Raw genomic sequence first — 25,204 nt, forward strand, 5'->3', positions numbered from 1 at the left:
CAGGTCTGTGTTGAGAAGTCAGTTGTGAAGAATTAAAAGAATAGTAAGTGAGGAGGACAGGGTAGGAAACAGTTAAACAAAACTGTAGTGAAATTCTGAGATAGAGGATTTCCAGAATAATTGATATATAAATGGAATTAAAATGTTTTAAAACAAAAATTAGGAGAGGGAGGAGGTAGGAAAAACAGTTAGTCCCAAATGATCCCATTCACTGCAGCATATCAGAGGTAAGCAAGTGCATATTTGCAATTATTAAACATTGGCCATTGTTATCTGAATCACACCCTAATATTCAAATTGTTTCTATGTAGGCTTTTATAAGAAACTGCTCCCTTAGGGATTAGTTGCCCATTGTGTTCCCCATACATTTTAGGGGTCTTAACAAAATGGATAATTTCTGTGTTTAATTTGTATTCAACGTATATTGATGAAGGGAAGAAAGTTTATTCATCCACACACTGGGTTACAATTCCTCATTAAGGGTACCTTACATAATGTTCTTCCTGCTTTATATATGTGATACTGTGCGCATGCACATTATTATATATCTTGGAGATCAAACAGAAGGTAAAGGATCTCTTAGCACAATAGCTGTGCTCTATTAGGCAGAAACAACCAGGCCTATTACCAGTGGCCAAACATTTTTCTGAGAAAGGATATTCTGACAAAGATTTTATCATTTTAAAACAGATCTTGAGAAGCAGAAGAGCTGGGGATAAAATTAGAAAGAAGTATAGGGATCAATAAATGATCTTCCCTACAGCTGTGTTGTCTCAAAGAATACAATCTTTATCTTTTCATGTAATTGTAAATATTGTTTTGCTGTACACTGTATGTGTGTTGAATATATGTATTTTATTACTTTTTCAGGTATTTTGAATGAAATGACAGTGGAGAAAGTGTATAGTTGTAATGGTAGTTGTTAAGTTTATGAATATACTCGTATGTTATGGGGTTGGTATAGAATAAGTGGTAAAGACATGTCTTCCGGGATTGTTATTTGCCATACATTGTATCGGTTGTGCACACATTTGAACGTGATAAAGAGCAGGGACACCCAAACCTATTGTTCCTTTTGTAATGTATGCAGTATGATTTCTTCTGTCCCACTGAAGGGTTAAGCAATAAACATTTAATTGCAAATTTACACAAAATGTACAGCATCTAATCTTTGATCATACTGGATTTTGGCAGTCAACCTGAAAGGTAAACCATAGTAGTTTTGGGTCCCCTTTATTTGTTATTTATTTTTTGTTTCACGTTTATACCTTTTAAATGAGCTGTTTTTCTCTCGCTCATTGAGGCACTCGGCTATATTTTGAAAAACTAGTGGGAGGAGGAAGATAGGTGCCTAAAAAAAAGCAACTTAAGGGGACGTAACCACCTCGTGGCTAAACCCCACCCTTTGTTATTGTCATGCTTACCCCAAACGCAGATAGTAAGATACTATAGCTGGCTACTGTGTCCACCTGTCTGTCTCCACCTATAGCAGCCCCCTTTCCCATAAGATAAGCAGGCCTATCGGTATTCAGTCGCCCCCAGGACTTATACACAATGCTACAGTGCCTGGCCACCATGCCAGGGCATGCGTGAACTGAGCAAAGCAAACAGATACTTGCGGTTGCCAGACAGGCAGATTGGTTCAATGACAGTCCAAGTAAAAGCCAGAATTCAGAGAATAGTCCTTATCCGATCCAAGGTCATACACAGGGAAATCCAATCTAGCAGGGCAGACAGACAGACAGGGAGCTTGGTCAGGTAATACCCACATTATCAAACTATCACAAGCATGAGACTGTAGGTTTGGCTGGCTTAAATCAGGTCTGGTCTCCACTCAGACTGGCCACAGTAATCACCTTGGAGGTGGACAGACAGACAAGGAGAATGCCGGAGCAAAAACCAAGATGCTGGAGTGAGGAGCAGAAGCTCCTGATAGTTATTTTATCAACAGCTTATTGTTTTACATTCTGGATAATCTATATCCTTGTGGTTTCCTCAGTTCTGTCTTTTCGGCAGTCTGAAAGGTATGTTCTGGCCAACACCGTGATATTCTAAGTGAGAACAATTGGCGGTCACGCCGGTCAGACAACCTGAACCACCAAAGCCTGGCCCCCCAGGAAATGTTCCTTACACATTGAGGGGTTTCATCTCAGGTGAGGGTTGCTGGATGTAGATGCAGTGGCATATCATCTCAAAAGACAGAAAGACAGGTTTATCAGAAATACAAAGTTAGAAAGTTCTTTCTGTGGATATTAGGGATGCTATGGTAGCTCTGTAGGAATTGTGCAGTGTTATTCATGTGTTTCTGCTGGTGCAACTTCTGGCATTGCTTAGCAGGATCAAACTAGAAAGGATTCCATCATATTGGTGGCCCTGGGCTGGCCCTGAAAACTTGGTATGTGAACTTAGTTCATCTACTAGCAGTCATCCTGTGGCATCTCTCACTTTCAGCAAAGCAATTAAGACTTGCTTGGTAAATATTAGAAAAGTAACCTAGAGGCTCCTACTGCCTGCTAATAATGATGCCATCCATCATTATTTATTTTCTGCACTTTTTCACCTCTTTGTTTTATCTGTTGTCCTTGAGTTTTGCATATCTGTTTTTTTTTTTTGTGTGAAATATAGTACACGTACATAATAAACATTGCACACCTTTAAAGATTTATATATCGTACACAGTGGTTGTTGTTTTACATCAATGCATTATTGCACCTAATTATTTTTCCTGCTGCGTTCTGTGTTTTCCTAGCATACATCTGTGAATTGTTTTATTCTTTTTGTATATGTGTTGTATTTTATAAAATATTCAAACACCACAAATCTCTTTTAGAATTGTTGCATTGTAATGTTATAAAGTCGTTGTCTCAGAATACTGCTGTTACCTTTGAGAAGAAATCTTTTTTTGTAAAGTTTATTGTATTTAATATGAAACTAAGAATGGTTGTTTAGTTGGTTTAAGAATGCATTCTGTTTTTTCCCGCTGTGAGCAGTATTTTCCAAGTGTGTGTCCTTGAATAGCTTTGTTCTTTTCAAGCATGCCACTTATTTCCAAAAGAATTCAAATTGTAAATCCACTTTAGAATTGTAATATGATACTAATTCTCCTGAACACTATGTCAACATTATATTTTACAGTTTTATATAAATAAACAAAATGGACATAACACGTCTGAATATAACCAAGTGAGAACTTAAAGCAAGGGGAAGGAGTAGCTGTATGAATACATCCAACATTTAGAATATGATCAGATGGGGACAAAAGGAGAGCACTAATAGTGGCACAGTTGTCATTTGCAAGGTCTTAACATGGACACATTTGCTAAATTTAGGCATGGGATTAGATGGTGAGCAAAAGAAACTTGTGCTTATGATGTCTGACTCCAAGGCAGGTGACAATAATAAAATTTGACTAACAATCTATCTTTGTGCGTAATATTGAGTTTTTTTGTGTTCCCGATATAGGAATTCATACTACTTTATGTTTTCCTTAAGTGGAATTATCCGTCCATCTATTATACTTCCTGTGAAAGGAATGGATAGAACTTCCTACTTCCTCTAAGTGGAACGCAGTGAACAATGGACCACCAATAAGCCGCCCCTATATATATTGAGCACGGCTTACGTTAAGCCACGCCCCTGATGTCTTTGATGGCGATACACGTAAGCAGGAGCTGGTAACGTGACCTGTGTGCTGGGATGCAGTGGTCATTTTGTGGGTTGGAAATGCCGGTCGTTTCTTCTAACTTGCTTGCAAATCTCTCCTGAAATGTGAGTGTAATTGCCTTTTATTTTTGATAAAATAAAATCTATACTTGGATGTCTGCGCTATGAGGAGTTTTTTCTCTTTCTAACTGCGTATCGAATAATGTGGAGGCACTGCAGTATACATCCCCATGCCGCTGAGGAGCTGTATTGAAATATATCAGTGCTTGTTTATATCCATCTGAGGGTAAGAGACAGTGTGTTTGGGTGATGGTGGTGGATTCTACACAACTGTATTACCTCAAGAGATGTCTTTGATTATTCATGGACTTTAAATGAATTATATTCACTGGTTCAGTCTTTGTGAATTTACATCACCATCATACCTTTTCGTTCATATTGGACTTTGTATATATCATACTAGCTCTGCACCACTCTCTTTATATTTTTTATTTTGCTTATTGTGTCTTATAAAATTCTTCTTATATTTTGCAGGATCTCTCTGACCTTCTATAGTAAGTTCTTTATTTTAAGGTTTTTAGCCAGACTCAGATTTAGAAGGCCTTCATGAGTTTGCTCACAGAGATGGTACACATGGGTCTGAAGTTGCCACTTGCTCTCTGAAGGTTCCACCACTGGGATCATGGCAGCCACCACAAGATCTCCAGTCTTTTCCTTTGCATCCACACCTTAAGGAAGTGGTTTATGCAGCTGGTCGTTGTGGCTATTAGTCTTAAGAGTGGGGTAAGGCATTTGTTCGGGGGCTTAGAGTCCACAAGCAGTGATGATGATTTCGATGAACATGTGCCATATTTCCCTTGGGTGCCTTGGGTTGCTGCCTCCTGAGCCAATGAGAAGGCACTGTAACCTGTCCCCTTGCTCAGCCCATGCTTAGAGCAGGAGGTATCGGGTGCCAGCAGCTGGGGGCAGAGATTGAGGGACACAGAACATGCAGTGGAGAAAGGACCTAAGGCTTTTAGAAGAAAGCTATTGTTTCTCTCCCCGCAGTGGCTGCAAACAGAAGGAGCAGCTGTGGAGGGAAAGAGAAGAGGTGCGTGTCTAATGTACATGAATAGGGAGATGTCCTCCCCTGATATGGGATGTCATGCCTACTTCCATTGGTTGCCATTCTGCAGCTGTGGTGCTCCTATATTATTTCAGCTGTCCCCTGTATTTGGAAATGGGAATTGGCAACATTCCTTCTACGGGGAAACACATCGGGAGGAGACAGGAACTGTGATGTCATTGCGTTCCATACTTGGCGGTGCAAGCCCTAGTCAGACCCCTCTCTCTCTACCGCTTGTTTTTAATTTATCTTTTGTTTGCGTATTTTTTATTTTGAATCAAATGTTTTTTGGACATTCTGTATGATGAGTCTCCCCTCTTTTCATACATATACCACGGTCCTAGATTAAAGGATGCTAACCCGAGGCTTATAGGGAGAACTGACGTGGATCTGTGGAGGCTGAGGCGTTCATCTTTGAGCTTACAATCTTCTCCTGCACAAGTGCCACTGTGTAGCTGGATTTGGGTGGATGAAAGAGACCCTCTATCTCATGGTGTTCAGGATCTCCTATAATATAGAGATTTTAATGAGCACTGGTGGAGCACGGATGCACCTTATGATTTGAGTATCGATAAACACTGGGAGCAGTGCACCTTCATTTATTTTTATTTGAACAACAATATGGACACTTTGTAACACTTTTGAGTTATTTTTGTGTTTTGGACACTGATTTTCACTATATTGGTGTTATTAATGTAGCAAGAGCCCGACCCCTAGAGGCCTAATGGTGACCTCCAGAGTCAGGGAGAGCTGACACCCTTCTTTGTAGAGTGGGTAACTAGGCATAGTGGGTGTAATGCAAGATAGAATGATTGGGCGCCAGTCACTTTTTGAATGCAAACAAAAGAGATTTATTCTCTCTTAACAAGAACTGGGGGAGAGAGGGTTAGGGCCTGAACACCCTTAGGCAGATGGAATAGCAATTGGCAGACTCTGAGACAAAATAGGCAGACAGCTATACAGGTTGAGGGCCTTTAAGCTGGTTACAGCACTGTATTTGTAGAACTGCTGTCTCCTATGGCAACTGAACTTGTAGGTTGACTTCAACATAGATCTATAAACATACCAGACTTGGTAACCCCGTTGTGTAGGACCTGGTCTCCATCTCACAGCCTCCCGCTGTAGCTTTTCTCACTGAACTCCCAGTCTTCTTACCAGACCTTAGGTCCCAGCTGCCCGCTGGATCCCCTGAGCTCTTTCACAGCTAACCCACTGTACACTTGAAGTAATTAGTACAATAAATAGTATTGTACCTATATATTAATTTGTCTATCCCTATATTTATCTAGTCTATTAAAACTCTGAGCACATGTTACTGTTGATATCACAATAATACAAGGTTAGCTATGAAGACCAAGTACACGGCTTAATAACAAAGTCTTATTTATTACCCAAGAACATAGGAAAGCACTAACATAAATAATACTAAAGAAAGATATTACAAACATATACCAACAACAAACATCATATCAGAATATATAATACAAGAATATCAAGGATACTTATCACAGGACTCTCCGTGAGGCTTTGTATCATCGGCTAGGCTCAGATGACCAAGAGAGATAGCCTTGTGGCTTAGGCAGCCAACCGGCTTGAACCAACAGTGAAAAGGCCGAATTGCCTGTGTGTGCCCTTTTTACTCAAAAACAATCAACACCCACTCATAGCCACCCCCACTTGCCTCCTGCCAATAGATATTGTCAAGAGGTGGTCCTTCTAATATCTGACCTTTCTCCAGGAAGCATGCTGTATTGTCCACTAGGGGGCAACGTTTATCCATGAATCGCCACTGTCCGACCTGGGTCAAATCTTCATAGACATCTTGATCTTTGATCTTCTGTAGCTCAACCCATCAGTCATCTTGTCAGCAGAGGCTCTCTTTGAAGCTTGTAATCACACATATCACACCAGGTGGGCTTGAGCCAAGCCCTTGTCATTCCGATATGCTACAGAGCTTTGATGTGTAACTGGTTACATTCCAACTTAGGCCACCTGGCTGTATCAACCAGGAAATGAAATACCAGAAATATGACATTAGACCTCGTTGCTATAGAACAGCACTCCAAGCGTCACCCATGCTACCTGCTGGGTCCTTGGCTTGGCTCTCAGCTAACCCGCTGAATCATCAAGTGTCACCCATGCTCACCCGCTGGGTCCCTGACTTGAACGCTGAAGCTTTCCCAACTTGTTCACTGGCCCCGGCTAGTGAAAAAGGCTGCTCTGGTACTTCTTCAGACTTCACAAACCTGGCCTCTGATAACAGGAGTAGTTGTACCTTACTGGCGACGATGTCCCCTTTGTCTCTGACCTTTGGTTCTCACTTGCCACTGGTAACAGGTGTGGTCGTCCCATGTGGCAACTGCTTCTCCTTCACCTCTGGCAACACTTGGTTCACCGTCCGGCTGAACCCCTGCAACGATCAGGCTCCCCTCAAGCTGAGCCTCTACAGACGTGGCTAGGCCTCAGGCTTAGGCCTAACCTTCAGCTGCTGCTTCACATACAGCCCCCAGGCCTCAGCCTGGGGCTAAAAGAACACTGATCACCTGACTCATTCCCCTTAGACTCTCCCAGCATGCTTAGCCACAAAGATGATTGGCTGAGAAATGATGTCTATTCACAACCTGAACTCACTGTGGTCTTGTCATTCTAATGCCAAAAGGCAGCAGTGCCACCTGTTGACAGAAGAGAGAAATGCACCAGATTCAGGCTTAAGGCAAAAAAGTCAGAGGATACAATTACCAATTAGCCAGGCTAATTACCCCCTAGCATAACTAAATTTGTTAGCAACCCTGCCTAATACCAGGGTGCTACATTAACCACTTCAGCCCAGGAGGACAATGACTTGAACACTTTTTACAATTTGGCACTGCGCTGCTTTAACTGGTAACTGCGCAACCATGCAATGATGTACCCAAACAAAATTTGTGTCCCTTTTTCCCCACAAATAGAGCTTTCTCTTGATGGTATTTGATTGCTTCTGCGATTTTTATTTTTTGCTATATAAACGGAAAATTTTGAAAAAAAAAAAAGATATTTTCTACTTTTTGTTATAAAAAAAATTGAATGAACTCAATTTTAGTCATACATTTAGGCCAAAATGTATTCAGCAATATGTCTTTGGTAAAAAAATGTCAATAAGCGTATATTTATTGGTTTGCGCAAAAGTTATAGCGTCTACAAACTAGGGTACATTTTCTGGAATTTACGCAGCTTTTAGTTTATGACTACCTATGTCATTTCTTGAGGTGCTAAAATGGCAGGGCAGTACAACCCCCCCCCCCAAATGACCCCATTTTGGAAAGTAGACACCCCAAGGAAATTGCTGAGAGGCATGTTGATCCCATGAATATTTTATTTTTTTGTCACAAGTGATTGAAAAATGACACACAAAAAAAAAAAGACACAAAGTTGTCACTAAATGATATATTGCTCACACATGCCATGGTTATATGTGGAATTACACCCCAAAATAGATTCTGCTGCTTCTCCTGAGTATGGGGATACCTCATGTGTGAGACTTTTTGGGAGCCTAGCCGCGTACAGGACCCCGAAAACCAAGCATCGCCTTCAGCATTTCTAAGGGTGTACATTTTTTATTTCACTCCTCACTACCTATCACAGTTTTGAAGGCCATAAAATGCCAAGATAGCACAACCCCCCCCCCCCCCAAATAACCCCATTTTGGAAAGTAGACACCCCAAGACATTTGCTGATAGACATGTTGAGTCCATGGAATATTTTATATTTTGCCACAAGTTGCAGGGAAATTACATTTTTTTTTTTTTTTTTGCACAAAGTTGTCACTAAATGATAAATTGCTCAAACATGCCATGAGCATATGTGAAATTACACCCAAAATACATTCTGCTGCTTCTCCTGAGTATGGGGATACCACATGCGTGAGACTTTTCAGGAGCCTAGCCATGTACAGAACCCCGAGAACCAAGCACCGCCTTCAGGCTTACTAAGGGTGTAAAATGGTGATTTCACTTCCTCACTACCTATCACAGTTTCGGAGGCCATGAAATGACAAGATAGCACAACCCCCCCCCCCAAATGACCCCATTTTGGAAAGAAGACACTTCAAGCTTTTTGCTGAGAGGCATGTTGATATTTTGCCACAAGTTTTACGCTGCTAGGCTCCCAAAAAGTCTCACACATGAGGTATCCCCATATTTAAGAAAAGCAGCAGAATGTATTTTGGGGTGTAATTCCACATATAACCAGGCCATGTTTGAACAATATATCATTTAGTGACAACTTTGTGCAAAAAAAGTGTAATTTTCCCAAAACTTGTGGCAAAGTATAAAATATTCCATGGACTCAATGTGCCTATCAGCAAATAGCTTGGGTGTCTACTTTCCAAAAATGTAAAAAGAGGTCCCCCAAAGAGGATTGGGACTTTGAAGGCAACTGAACATAGGTACAAAAACCAATTGTATAGTAACATAAATTAAATTATATGATAAGAAGTCAATGTAGATTAAACAATACAATTGACTGATTAAGAACAATATCAAAACATAAATGATAGATACAAAATGACACTGATATTATCTCCAGATAAGAGCTTAGGCCTGACGCATTTCAGGATTGTGTCCTTTCTTCAGGGGCATTCACTTGTGGAGAACAGTGTTTAGAAGCTTATGTCACACATCACCCACTCTTCTAACCACTTGAAGACAAAGCCCTTTCTGACACTTTGTTTACATGAAAAAATGTTATTTTTTTGCAAGAAAATTACTTTGAACCTCCAAACATTATATATTTTTTTAAAGCAAAGGCCCTACAGATTAAAATGGTGGGTGTTGCAATTTTTTTTTCACACAGTATTTGCACAGGGATTTTCCAAACACAATCTTTTTGGAAAAAACAAACTTTTTAAAATTTTAATGCACTAAAACACACTATATTGCCCAAATGTTTGATGAAATAAAAAAAAGATGATCTTTTTTTTTTTTTTTTACACTGTAACGGTTTGGTTCCAGGTTTGGGTCTCTCAAAAAGCGATGGCATCTTTGGAGACCCTGTGAATGTGTGTTCTAGTCTGTGCAGTGCTGTACCCTACGCTAATACTCCAATAGTGTATGGTAGCGTTCAAAACATTCACCAATGCAAAGACCAGGATTGTCAGGACAGGAGGGACAATAATAGCGGATGTCACGCCTATATCCGCGCTTTCTAGAGACACAACATTTTCTTTGGGGGGCTCATTGGATAGGGGTACCAGGGAGGACATACGGAAAATGCCTCTCATGCAGCCAGCTTATTGCATTTGGATTGGGAAGTCGGGCCACAGCACTGTCTGGAAACAGAAGGGCTGTGATGATCTCTTCCTGGAATTTAAGGAAGGATCCAGTTCATCCTGAAGCTTTGTATAGCACAAAAGCTTTCAGCAGAGCCAATTGAAATAAGTATACAGACACTTTTTTGTACCAGCATCTGGCCTTACGAGCAATTAGGTACGGCGCCAACAACTGGTCGTTGCGGTCCACCCCTCCTATATTAAGGTTACATTCGTGGACACAGAGGGGTTTCTCCACAACACCAGTCCCGGTAAGAATTTGGACCATCGTGTCTGCGTGCAGGAAGGACAGAATGAAAACATTCCGATTAACTACTTCACAGCGAGCAAATTATTACACTTCAAGCAGGCTCTCTCTCCCAGCCTAAGACGGGAATCTACAAGCCGCTGGAGTAAGCCCCAGCGATTAGATCGCACAGTGCCACATTTGCCAATTCCACGATCAAACAAGTGACTAAAAAGTGGCACGCTTGTGTAATAATTGTCCGCATATAAGTGGTACCCCTTTCGGAATAAGGGTGACACCAAGTCCCACACAATCTTACCAGTGCTCCCTATGTAATCTAGGCAGTTCTCCGGCTCTATGTGATTATCTCTTCCCTCGTAAACCATAAAACTATATGTATAGCCCGTAGCCCTGTCACAGAGCTCATACAACTTGACCCCATATCTGGCACGCTTGCTGGGAAGATACTGTTTGAAAGACAAGCGCCAGAAAACTTAATCAGGCACTCATCAATGCAGACAACTTGATGCGGAGTAAACAAGGCTGCAAACCGTTGGTTGAAGTGGTTTACGTGGGGCCGAATTTTGTAGGACCGATCGTATCCAGGGTCACCCTGAGGACGACAGAGTTCATTGTTGTTAAAGTGCATGAACCGCAAGATCTGCTCGTATCGTGCCCTGGCCATGGAGGCAGAGAACACGGGCATATGGTGAATTGGGTCAGTGGACCAATATGACCACAACTCACTCTTTTAAGTAATGCCCATGAGGAGGGATAGGCCCAGGAGGGTCTTAAATTCGGAAACCATAATTGGTTTCCAATCTCTGGCAAGGGTCAAATAGGGATTAGTGGCGATGAATTGACCAGCATACAAATTGCTTTGGTCCACAATAGATCTATAGAGATCTTCCATGAAAAACAGTGAATAAAAATCAAGTGACGTAAAATCAACTGTTTCCACCTGAATTCCGGGTTGGCCAGTGAATGGGGGAAGTACGGGTGCTGCAGAAGTGGTGAGTTCCCAATTAGGATTGGCAAATGCAGCAGGAAGGGCACTATGGGCTCGACGGGCCTGTGTTTGTCTTCTTCTTGGTGGCTGTGGGACACTAGTTGTGCTAGCCACCTCGCAATTATGGGACTCGCCACGTCACCACGTGTTACTGCAGTGCTGGTTTCACTATGACCAGGGTGTACTAGGCAGCTGGTGCTTGTCAGTCAGAAGGATGAGCGGCACTAGTACTGGCTCTCTGCTCCATACGAGAGCCCTACGGTTCTTGCACCTCAACGACAGCAGGAGGACGGTTCTGGTTAGGCCTGACTTCCTCTTCACTATCTGTCATGCGCAAAAATGTGTAGGCCTCTTCACTAGTGTACCTTCGATTTGACATGTTGGTCTCTAAATTTACTGGTACAGTAGTAAGACTCACAGGTAAAAAAGCTCCTGACTGTCAGCGACTGATTCAAACGCTACCAAAAAAACTGTTCGCAGGGATCAGGCCTGACTCTGCGAACACTGCAGTTATGTGTGTTGTGTTTTGTAAGTGACAGTGATCGATTGATACTGCACTTGGGTGGGCTGGACTGGGCTGGGCGGAGGGGCTAAACGCAGGTGTTAGCAGGTATCTGGGCTGATGCCGCAAACACTGCGTTTTTTGGAAACCCTAAACTGCTGGGAACGCTAGTATAGATCTGATCAGATCAGATATTGATCTGTTCAGACACTATACCACTAAGGGAGGTGTATGGTGCGTGCGTGTACTATGTGTACTGGTGTTAGTGTACTGTTGGTGCAACTCACGGTTAGATGTCCTCTCTCTCACACTGGAATCTAAAAGACCCCACGAGGAGAGATGACGTCACTTCCTCCTGTCTGTGTTTACACTTACACAGGCAGGGGAAGCTTTTCATTCATTAGGAGCGATCACCAGCTCCAGAACATAAATCATTGGTCTGGCCCTGGGGACTGATCGCTCCCCTAACGAACCCGAGTGCCACGGTGAAGGCGGGATGTACAGGTACGCCCATTTGCCCACCGTGCCGTTCTGCCGACGTACATCGGCAGGCGGCGGTCGGGGACCAGTTAATATTATCAGATTTTTTACATTTTTTTTATCTGAGTTACATTGTACCTTATGTTAAAAAATAATATGGACACTTTGTGATATTTTGAGTTAACCTGTGTTTTGGACACTGATTATATTCACTATATTGATATTAATATTACAATTAGAGAATTATTGTTAGAGTTACATTGCTCCTTGTGGATTTATATATCACTTGGGGTACATTTGTGTGAGAATTTATTTTTCTGGTAACAGACAGCGTTATTTTTTTAATGTGTTTTCTCGTTAAATATTATTATTAAAAGATCATCAGAAAGCAACAATTGTAATATAAGGATTATAAGTTATATAGCAACCTCATGTATAACAGGAATTACAGGTTGGATCATTGTAATGACGAAATGATATACGGAGGAGAGAATTAATATTCAATAATAACATTCTATAAAGTAATGTGAAGCTATATCAGTAGTAAGTTAGAACAGTAAATAGAGTAAATAGAGAGTCATTGTATGTCTTCTAAGAATATTTAGAATCATCTGTAAGTGTCAAATATCATATGCATTAATATTAAGGAGAAAAAAGAAAAGAAAATAAAAAGGTAGGAAAGGTAAAAAGGTAAAAGGGGCATTGGGGAGAAGGAGGCAGAACCCTTATCAAAAATTATGGTTGTGGTTTTATGGAAAAGCATTTGTTACCATGACATGTAGGTAGACAGTGTATGACCCATGGTCTCCACATAACCTCGAACTCTGTTAAATTATCTTTATCCAAAGCAGCCATTTTTGCATGTAATAATGATCGATTCATTCTATATTTAATAAAGGTGTTTTCCACGCTTTAGCTATTGTCTGTTTTGCGGCTGTCAAGAGCTGTGTGAATTGAGTTTGAATTGTTTATTAGTCATAAAATCAGGTTTTAAATTTAAAAGGCCTATTACTGGATCTGGTGTAATTACATTTTTGTACATCTGAGGCAGGTAGAAAATTGTCCCTTGTTTGGAGCAGCTGCAAAAGCAAAGGCCTGAGTGATCAGGTGCAAATTTAACTATTCTAGACATAGGCGTGCGCACAGGGTGTGCCAGGTGTGCCCAGGCACACCCTAATCACCCCATGTGCATTAGTGTTATCGCTCTGTGTAGCAGCAGGAACATGGGAAAGATCCCTCTTACTGGCTCTGCCATAAGAGATGTGTCTATGATCTTCTCTTTCACTGTGCCGGCAGGGAGATCAATGTTCCGGGGGCATATATATGTAGGCACATACACATGCATGTGTGTTTGAGCTTAAGGGTGCACACCCTAATGCAATAGGCTGCGCACACCTATGATTCTAGAAGGAACCAAATACCAGCGTGAAAGTACCTTAAAAACAGTTTCAATATCTATTACATTAGGTGAAAAAGATTTGATACTAGACCATATTACAGACCATTCCGAGTAATCTTTAGTACGATCAAGGTCTTTTCCCCATTTAACTACATAAGATGATAAAATAGCATCAGATTTAACCACTTCAATACTGGGCGCTTTCACCCCCTTCCTTCCCAGGCCAATTTTTAGCTTTCAGCGCCATCGCACTTACAATAACAATTGCGCGAAAAAAAGAGCGGAAATTTAAAAAAAAAAAAAAAAAAAAAAACAATATTTTCTATTTTCTGTTTTAAAAGAAATCCAATAAAATCAAATATTGTCATAAATTTAAGCCAAAATGTATTCTGCTACATGTCTTTGGTAAAAAAAAAATCCTGTTAAGTGTATAATAATTGGTTTGTGTGATCAAGGACATATGTGCGCAGAGGATCATGTACATTTGTGCGCAGATGATAATTGGGACATATGATTTTACTGTTACATATGTGGGACAGGTGTTTTTACTGTGTGGGTACAGTGTTTTGGGGACACTATTTAGGGGACATTGTGTGTTTACACTGTGTGGGGACACTGGGTCAGTGATCAGTGTGTAAAAAGCTGTAAAAAACAGCTCATACTCACTGAATACCGGCTGGCTGCAGCGATCCCCTCTCCTCTCCTCACTCATCGCCTAGCTACCAGCTCTTTGTTTACATCACATGATGGCTGTGACTGGACTCAGTCGTCATGTGATCAGGAGGGCCAATCACAGAGCCCTCCTGCCGATCGGAGATTCGCTGTGTCTGGGTGACATGAGAGCATTGGGATTGCGCCGCTGCGAGGGCACGCGTGCGATCCCCCTCCTTCTGAGGGATGTTCCTGAACTTCCACTCATAGGGAGGAAACTCCCATCTGGCCGTATATGTGCAGTGGCTGGGTGGGAGGTGGTTAATAAACATTTGAGAGTATATTGTTTATATAAGGCCTTTAGCATGAGGGTCTCTCGTGCATATGTTTTCAAATTTAGAGAGATTGTCTAAAGTATCATTATTGTCAAAGAGATGGGTGTAAAAATTCTTGACTTGAAGGTAACAAAATAGTTCAGATTGCGGGAGCCCAAATGATTCACATAAATCTGGAAAGGAATGGATTGTTGTTTTTAAAACAATGTTGTGTAAGCGTGTGAGACCTGTTTTGCAACAGGCCTGAAAAGATCTGGGAGATATCCATGCTGGGTAAAAATGCCATGCCAGGCTTTTGAGAAAAGAAAGAAGTGGATTGTGTGTTGATTGTAGACCATGTGAGGTTTTGTGTCTATCCCAAATTGATAGGGAATGTTTAGTGATTGGTTTCTGTATATTATTAGGGGTGGATTGTGGTGTAAAGTGTGTCTCTTGAAGGCACAAGATATGTGCTTTTCTTGTGGAAAAGGAACAAAAGGCTTTGGTTTGTTCTTGTGGAATGTTGAGGCCTTGCACATTTAGGGACAATATATTTAAAGTGGCCATGGGGTTACAAGTTCATAAGATATGTTATCATGTAATCTCAAACATTGTGAGTAGGTTTGCCTCTGAGGGGGGGGGGGGGGGGGGGATAAGGAAGGATGAAAGAGGGAAGAAGATCCAAGAATAAAATATATTGTATATTCATTCTGAATAGTACATAAAACATGTATGACCTCATAACAGGTCCTTTGGGGGGAGGAAAAATCTCTCTCCAAGGGAGCATTGGCCACTGTGAGATGCCCACTATATCAATGAGCAAACAGAGTAGCAAAGAGGGAGTGCAGGGAACATCCCTGGAGAAATAGGAAAGCCAACTAATAATATAACTATATAAGCGTATATGAAACAAGAACATATTTTCCCAAGCATTCATGAACAAAGGATTAAATACCAAAACATAAATGTGGTTGCTGAAAAATGAACCAAGGTATTTCATAAAGCTATAATTTTAAATTCAGAATAGAATTGTATCTACCATATTCTATACTAAAAACTAGTGAGATAATGAATGTATCTCCTTAAAAGGGGTTGTAAACCCTTGTGGTTTTTTTTTTTTACCTTAAAGCATCCTGTGCAATAAGGTGAAAAAACACCCGGCAGTCACCGACCCTCCAGCCCCCTGTTTTACTCACCTGAGCCCCTTCATCTCTTCATCGGGGATGCGCTGTCCCTCTCTCCATAGGGTCCTGGCTCTTGATTGGATAGATTGATAGCAGCGCAGCCATTGGCTCCGGATGCTGTGCGGGGCCAAGTCCAGAATTTGTGTCTGTGGATGCAAATGCTGGACTCGGGAGTGCGCCCGCAAGGTAACCCCCTCGGGAGATCGCTTCTTCTAGTGAGTTATCTGATGCGGGGAGTAGCCACGAGCGCCGCCGGGGGACCCCAGAAAAGGATGTTCGGGGCCACTCTGTGCAAAACGAGCTGCACAGTGGAGGTAAGTATGACATGTTTGTTATTTTAAAAAAACGATCCTTTACAATCACTTTAAGGTAGAAAGTTACTAAAAAAAAAAAAAAAAATACACCATAGAAATATAAATTTATGAGAATGGATAAGATATTCCATTATCAGAATATCGTGTTTGAGTATGGAAAAAAAAAAATCAAAGGCTATAAGTATAAGGAACAATAATATATGGCGGACTCAAACAACAAATAGAGAGAAAAAATCTGTATACAGAGCATTCCTCAGTCCATGTAGTCATCAGAAACAGGGTCAGGAGATCGAAGGCAACTTCTCTTGTGCAAGCTCTGATGCTCATTTCTCCCAGGAAGTTTAGAAGATTTGTTTGATGAAGATGGCGTTGATCGTCGGCGTGTGGTTTCTTGGTTTTGTTTCATAGCTCAATAGGTGCTTGTCTTGGAGAGTAGTTTGGAGGTCATTTACAGAACGACATATAAATATGAAGCTTTGAAAAGTGAAACGCACCGAAAAGGGAAAACCCCATTGATATGTTATTTGATTGCGTTGTAATACTTGTAAATAGGGGTTTCAGAGCCCTTCTTTTGTTGATAGTAAGTTGGGATAAACCTGCAAAAAGCTGGTAGTTATTGCCTTGGAAGGTGAGAGATTCTTTATTTCTTGCAGCAGCTAATAGTTGTTCTTTTGTTTTGTAGAAATGTAACTTCTCAATGATATCGCAGGGTGGACCGTCTGATTATTTTGGGCGTTAGGGCTCTATGAAGCCTGTCCATTTCCAAGCGCTCCACAGGGATAGCTGGTTGTAATTCCTAAAAGAGTGCTGTTATAGTGGCTTGCAGGTCAATTACAGTTTCAGGAATACCTCTAATGCTCAGATTGGAACGTCTAGCGCGATTTTCATAGTCCTCCAGTCTTGTCTGTAGTATTTCAATTTCTTCCTTGAGATTTTCAATTTCTGTAGAACAATTTACAGTGTACTTTTCCATGTCATCTACTCTGGTTTCAAGTGTCGACATGCGTTGGCCCTGCTCTCTAATTTCTTTAGTGAGGCTAGTTGTAATATGGTCTGATGTGCGTTTTAATGCTTTCTGAAGCATTTTATTTATTTGGTGTAACATAGCTGGTGAAGCTATTTGATCCTGAGAAGCATCCTCTAAATTTACACTGTCTAAGTCAGAATTACTTGACAGAGCTTGTGAGGAAGTATGTGCCTTTGAAAGCTTAGCAGCGCTGCTGGAAGTTCCCGAGGCAGACGGCTGCGGCACCATTTTAGATTTATTCTGAGACGGCGCTGCCTTGTTGGTTTGGGGGTTCATTTTTAGCCTAGGACCACCGGGGATGAAACCTCTTAAGTCAGGAATGCTGTGGGCACATGTGGGTAATGTTTGAGTGTGGGTGTTTAGCGAACACCCGCCGTTATATGGCTTTACCGTTCTCCAGGTAGCGGAGCTTCAGGCGGGCATGTCCGCTCGACTCCGCACATTCTCTTTTTATGTGTTTTCATTGCTTTTTTCCGGTATTCAGGAATTTTTATAACGTGCCTCTGCATTGTGATGTTCAGTGCTAGCGCTGATATACTGCTTGGCCACTGGCAGGGCCGGATTTACAATTGGGCTTGACTGGGCTCAAGCCCATGGGCCCCGTCCAATAGGGGGCCCGGTGGGCAGGGCCGGATCCACGGCAAACTCCCGCCCGCTAGCCAGCCCGTTTCGTCGGTACCAATGCTTATTTCACAGGGACCGATCAGGGTTGTGTTTACTTCCACTTCCTGATAGCGGTGGAACGCACCATAGGGCGGACGTGATGTCATCAGCCTGAAATGATGGCCACGTTACCTCCCATGTCTTGCATCATTTCCGGCTAATTACATCACGTCCGCCCTATGGTACGTTACACCGCTACCAGGAAGTGGAAGTAAACACAAGCCTGATCGGTCGCCATGAAATAAGCAGCGGTGCCGGCGAAACGGGCTTGCTAGCGGGTGGGAGTTTGCCGCCCCCCTGAATGTGCGCCTGAATGTTAGAAATCATGGGGCCCCCATACATCCTACCAGATGGGGCCCCCTTTGACCTGGTGGCAGGCGACGTGGCAAGTGACACCCTGCATCCGCTGACAAGTGACGTGGCAAGTGACAATCCGCAATGTGTGGCAAGTGACAATCTGCATCTGAAGGCAGGTGACGTTGGCAAGTGACACGCTCAGGCTCCGACTGATTCTGCTTATGGTGAGTTGAACTATTTTATTTTTTATAACAATGTAATAATAGAAATATTGCACTTCAATCCATTTTTTTTGCAATACGGCACTGCATCGATTTAACTGACAATTGCGCAGTTATGTGATGCTGTACCCAAACACTCGGCTACTCTCGGCTCCGCTCGGGACTGAGAAAGGACCCGAGAGCCGCAGAGAGGACCCGAGAGCCGCCGAGATACACAGGACTCTGTATCTCGGTGGCGCTATTTTTAAACTTCAAGACTGCAATGACAAGGCTACACTGACAAGGCTGCAATGACACTGGAAAAGGCTGCAGGTGGATGGACAAGGCTGCAAATGGACGCTGTGCAAGGCTGCATTAATGGGCATTTAAATGTAAGTTTTTTCCTTAAACTTCCCTCCTAAAAGTGTTTTTCCTTAAAATTCCCTCCTAAACTTGGGGCGCGTGTTATACGCCGATTAATATGGTAATGTATTAGGGCCCGAAAGTGACTCAAGCCCAGGGGCCCCCACCACCCTAAGTCCTGCCCTGGCCACTGGTGCCTATTCAGTGTGATTACTTATGGTTTTATCGCTGCACATCCCCATAAAAGTGGGCTAATAGCTAGTCTATTATTGTGACACAGAATGTTCACTTAGAAAAAATAGCATCGTTAAGATCTGTACACTATTTGCTGTGTGTTACATGGATCAGTCGAATTTTGATCTATGTATGGGCACTGTTGGGTTTTACTTGAATGACTAGTGCCACTGGCTATAGATGACACTAATCAATGTGTTCTGCTTGACAGCTCTGCACACCGACGGCACCAGCTGACGTCTCCCTGATCTCCTGCCTACACTGATGTAGATGCATGGTGCTCCTCCTACATTCCCAGGCTGCCCAGCTCTGACATCCTGTCAGCATTCCACTCTTTCAACTGGGAACTTCGTGAGTTTTCTGCTTGCTTTTTTTTATGTTATATTTGCTCTTATTAAATTATACTTTATCATAGGCATAGCTCCCATCTGTGCCTGATTTGGAGGGACTGTCCCTGATTTGAAACAATGTCCCTCTGTCCCTCATTCCACCTCATTTATCTCTCATTTTGGTCTGATCTACATAGGTGTACGGGGCTATTATTCTCAAAGAATAGGTGCTGGAAATTAACCACAGCCCCACAAACCCCCTCCCCCTACACACACCCTCCAAATCACATCAAATAGTGGGTGTGTTCAGTCAAATTTCATGAAAACAGTAGGAGGGTCTTAAAGGGGCATTAAATACCAAGATTGCATTACATACAGAGTGCAGAGCTGTCACTTGTAAACACAGAAACCAGACTTCTGTGATTACAAGTGATTGTGGTGAACAGGCACCAAAGGGTCTGAGCCAGAGGTGGTGGAACTGAGTTCCACCAAGTTCCCCCTGAAGAAAAGCCCTGTAGTTGTATATAAAATGCACTTGTTATCTTTCAAAAAGTGTTTCCCAGTGCTAAACCTTTCATCCAATTTCTAAATTGCTGTATTTGTACATTTTAAAAGCCAATATAAAGGAATAGTAGTGGTAAAAAGTCCTTGTGGATTTAATTAACCTTTTTTTTGGTTAATTCTCCTTTAAGGGGGTGTGGCAGGGGGCGTGTCCTATACCTACATACATTTGTTAGTAGATATCCCTCATTCCCATCTCAAAATGTTGGGAGGTATGCCATAGGCATCTTGGTGCTTCTTTCCTCCCTTCCCTGAATTTTGTTCTGTAGAATGTTCCAGCTGGAAAGCACCATTTGATCAGTACATGTCACCGAGGTCTCCTGCGCTAACCTGTGTATTATGACAGAAGGGGGAAGTCACACAATACAAATATAATCGCTAATTTGGAGTGGTCTCTACCTTTTCGGATCAGTCTTTAAACAGTAATGCATGCCAAACAAAATATGGTTAAAAAACATGACATTTAGTAAAATAGATTTTTTTGTCATATATTCACACTTTTTTGTGTATATACAAGCAGAGACATTATTTGCTGCATAACCCTTCCTATCACTCCAAACATAATACAATGTGCATGCATATCACAATAGTCTTATCACTTGTTAGAACATATGTCATATGTAGTGGGAATACTGTTCGCTAGACCAAAGCATTATTGTATGTTCTATTACAAAACCATTAATTAAAAAAAAATAACACAATGTTCCCCAGCCATATTAGTAACCCTTTTTTTCACTTTTGATTACTACAACCACATGTGCATATACCCATCTAATACCTTTTGTACCAAAATCCGTCCATTTATATCCTAGGCACAATAACTTCTCTATATAGCTATCACTTCCTCATCTGTATACACAGGTTCCACACCCGTATTTTGTTAATCCGTGTTTAATGCCCTGACTAAGGATGAGCTCCGGCGTGTTCGCATGCTGCACGTCCCGATGTGAGGCTGCAGAGATCAGGAAACGTCTCACTGCCTATGATTAGCGCTGCGCCGTGCCGACTTCTTGGCGGGCTTGTCACATGCGCCATGCGAACACGCCGGAGCTCATCCTTAGCCCTGACTACTCTGGCTATTTAGCTTTGATTGCTCCCCCAGCTGAAGCTGCTATCGTGGCTCGGGTTAAGCTAATTGCATCCTCTATTTAAACGTGATGGTAATGCTGGAGGATCAGCTGATGAAGGAGGCTTGGCCATGCCTTCGAATTGTGTTCCGATTGACACAGTGGTAGGTGGCGCCCCAATCTGACAGCTTGGAAACACTCATACACAGTTAAACAGCCGGCATCCTCCCCAGGTCACTCGAGTCTTCAGCTTCCCGCTGACACACGGCACTCATGGACTCTTCCACAGGTACACCCTGATGACTCTTCTGTTCTGCTGGATCTGGAAAGCACCTACTCTCACTAGCATTATGTAAGTGCACTTTATACTGTCAAAATTTATATTTTAATCAAATAAAATAATGCTGTACTAGAATTTGCCTGGCGCTTCTCTTCCTTTTTCGCCTTCCTTTTCCCATAGTGATCGGGTCCCCCAGCCTGCGCCTGAAGCAGCATCACTGCCTGCAGCATTTATTTCAGAGACTCAGAGTTGACAGGGGCCCACCCCCTAGAACCCCATGTTCAACTCGTTCATTTCAGGACTGTGATCGATCAATGTTTTTACATTCAATTTTTACCTCCTACGATATATTTTTATTGTTGCTATTGATGAACGAGCATACTTATGCATGTCCTCCCACAATTTTTCATAATCAGGCGTTTCAGCGCTGAGCATTACACTAGTGCTTTATGTGTGTTTTTTTTTTTTCTTTTTTTCCACCTTCCAGTTGAGGGCATCCTCAAACGGAAGGTGGAGGAGCGCAGGGTCTTTAACATCCACCAGCTCTGTGATGTTGTCATGGAGGAGTGGAAGAGGACTCCAGTGTCAACCTGTGAAGCTCTGGTGAACTCTATGCCCAAGAGGGTTAAGGCAGTGCTGGAAAATAATGGTGGCCACACAAAATATTGACACTTTGGACATTTTCACATAGGGGTGAACTCACTTTTGTTGCCAGCAGTTTAGACATTAACCTCCTTGGTGGTATGATTATGTCTGATTTTTTAATGTCAAAGCGGTACATTGTTTTGCATGGAAATTTGTTGTTTTATATTTTAGGCCTGTAATTCTTAGGAATAACTTACTTAACTGCTTCAATACAGGGCACTTCCCCCCTTCCTGCCCAAGCCAATTTTCAGACTTCAGCGCTGTCGCTGTTTAAATGACAATTGTGCGGTCATGCTACGATGTACGCTAACAAAATTTCTATAATTTTCTTCCCACAAATAGTACTTTCTTCTGGTGGTATTTGATCACCTCTGTGGTTTTTATTTTTTGCTAAACAAATAAAAAAAAAGACAGAAAATTTTAAAACAAAGTTTTTTCTTTGTATTTGTTATAAAATTTTGTAAATAAGTATGTTTTCTCCTTCACCAATTGGCACTGATGAGGCTGCAGTGCCAGACACTGATAAGGTGTCACTGATGAGTACGGGTGAGGTGGCACTGATGGGCACTGATATGCGACACTGATGGGAACTCATAGGCGGAACAGATGGGCACTCATAGGTGGCACAGATGGGCACTCATAGGCGGCACAGATGGGCACTAAAAGGCAGCACTGATAGGTGGCACTGATTGACACTGATAGATGGCACTGATTGGCATCACTGATTAGGAGGCACTGGTAGGTATTGCTGGTGGGCACTGACTGGTGGGGAAATTCGTCATTAGACACTAAAAGTGACGACAGCGACGATTCTGCGACATAGCTCAGTGCTGCGTGATCCGTACCACAGACAATAGAGCACCAAGTTCACACATCACTGAGCACAGTTGCAGGATCGTTGCTGTCATCACTTTCAGTGTCTGATGATGAATTTTCCCACAAATCACTATCGCTCAATTTTTCAAGTTATTCTAATTCACTATCACTGTTTTCTAGCTGGTCTAAAACCACTTTTGACGTAGAGGGATGCTTTTTGGATGCCATGGACATTCTCAAGTTTCCAGGCAGAAAGAATGGCAGAAAGAATGGTAGAAAGAATGGTAAAAGTGCAGGCAGGGCACTGGACAAAGCACTAGGGACAAACTGAGGTGAAATGATTTTATACAGTAATGTAATCATAACAGATTACAATGCATTGTGTGTGTTATGTTTTTTGTACTTTTTTGAATTTGCCGTTGGGCACCATCCCCATGCGTTGCGATGCTCACAGAGAACATCAGGCGGAGGATTCGGCCGGAGGATACAGCGGGAGAACATCGTAGGACCGTAGGGACAAGGTACGTACCTGTACCTGGATACCGCGGTGTAATCCTGAGTGTGGCTCGGGGTTACCACTTTTGGTACTGAAAATAAACCCTGAGCCACACTCGGGATTACCGCTAGGGAGGTTAATGGCTGTGTGTTGAGTTATTTTGAGGGGACAGCAAATTTACACTGTTATACAAGCTGTACACTCACTACTTTACATTGTAGCAAAGTGTCCTTTCTTCAGTGTTGTCACATGAAAAGATATAATAAAATATTTACAAAAATGTGAGGGGTGTACTCACTTTTCTGAGATACTGTATATGAGATCTTAACCCATCACCAGTTTCTTGCCTAGAAATGAAGATGAGCAATCGTTTCTGCTATATCTTTTCATTGTTTCTTTATATAAAAAAGAGACTTAAGTAAACCCATCCATAAAACAGTTTCATTTGCGGAAATGTAACACTCCCATTGGTTGTGCTCTCAACCAAACTGTCAAACCATCCAATGGCTGGTGTTATAACTGATCACATGTGCAGCATCATGGAAGTTGTAGAATAAACAGAGGCAAAGATTGCAGCTTCCTAGGATGAAAATGATAGAGGGGTTTACTTACACTTTAATGGTTTGGATGGTCCCTCAAACTTGTGACTAACAGCTACATTTGAAAAATCTATACCCTGGTCACCATTGCATGCATATTAGGAGTTTGCAAACTTTTAACTCACACACAGCAGGTCAGATATGGCTAAAATAGTTAAGAAAATTGTATTCCCTTTTCCTCGGTGCAGTAATTTCCAGGACAAGATGGGGTTGATTAGTAAAAGACATTCGTAGTAATGCTTTCTAATGCCATTACACAAAATTTGGCTAACGTTTTCTCCCTGTCCAATGCCATTTTCTTATTTTTGTTTCCCTTGATGTTTGGTACCTTTTTTTTTTTTACATGACTCTCACTAGGGGTTGCTATTCTCACTCCACCATTTTCAGAGATTTGTACTAACCTTGTTTTTGTTTCTTCCTGATGAACCAGAGTTGGAGGGGGGCCTGCTGATTCCAGGATTCGGGTCTTCCCTGACAGCTTTGACTTTGGGGCACTCTAAACAACAAAAATATAGGTTTAAGTTGCTGAGGATTTCACATTAAAGCGGAGTTCCACCCTAAAGTGGAACTTCCGCTCATCGGATTCCTCCCCCCTGAAAGGTGCCAAAATTGGCACCTTTCAGGGGGGAGGGGGGTGCAGATACCTGTCTAATACAGGTATCTGCACCCACTTCCAGGAATACCTAGCCGCAAATGCCCGACCCCCCTCCAGTTGTGTTCTGGGAAACACACAGTTCCTACAACACAACGGGGACCAGTGAAGACACGCAGTGCGACTCGTGCATGTGCAGTAGGGAACCGGGCATTGAAGCTGCAACGCTTCACTTCCTGATTCCCTGACCGAGGATGGTGGTGGGGGCAGCCGAGGGACGAGCGATTGATCGGCTTCGGCATCGCTGGACCCTGGGACAGGTAAGTGTCCATTTATTATAAGTCAGCAGCTGCAGTATTTGTAGCTGCTGGCTTTTAATAATTTTTTTTTTTAAGGTGGAGCTCCGCTTTAAGTTTGAGATAACAAAATTACATGTATTGTTTACCATAAACCTGGCTTGTTTGATCATTCCTATTTTTTTTTTTTTTTGTGAGAGTGCTTTTTTGAATGAATCCTTTAACTATAATAGAATAACAAAGTTGAGCACAGTTAGGTTGAAAAATGTGAAGTAGGTTTATTTTTACAGAAGTGAATACCTTCATAATAGGTTTGTGTGCTTACCTGTGCAATTTCCATTTCTGAGGTGATATTTTTTCCTTTGCCTTTTCTTGGATAAATAGTTTGGGGCCTAATAACAAAAGTTTACATGATTATGTGACCAAAATACTTCTAAAAACAATATACACAGATTTGAACCATACTATTAACATTCAAGACCATTTAAAGTCACATAGCGGAGGACTTGAAGTAAGCTATCATGACCTACTGTACCTCCATAACATTCTTTCTTGTTCTCTTTTCTTGCTCCTGGCAAAATTTGGGA

Source organism: Aquarana catesbeiana, linkage group LG07 (assembly GCF_042186555.1).
Source record: "Aquarana catesbeiana isolate 2022-GZ linkage group LG07, ASM4218655v1, whole genome shotgun sequence".
Lineage (NCBI taxonomy): Eukaryota > Metazoa > Chordata > Amphibia > Anura > Ranidae > Aquarana > Aquarana catesbeiana.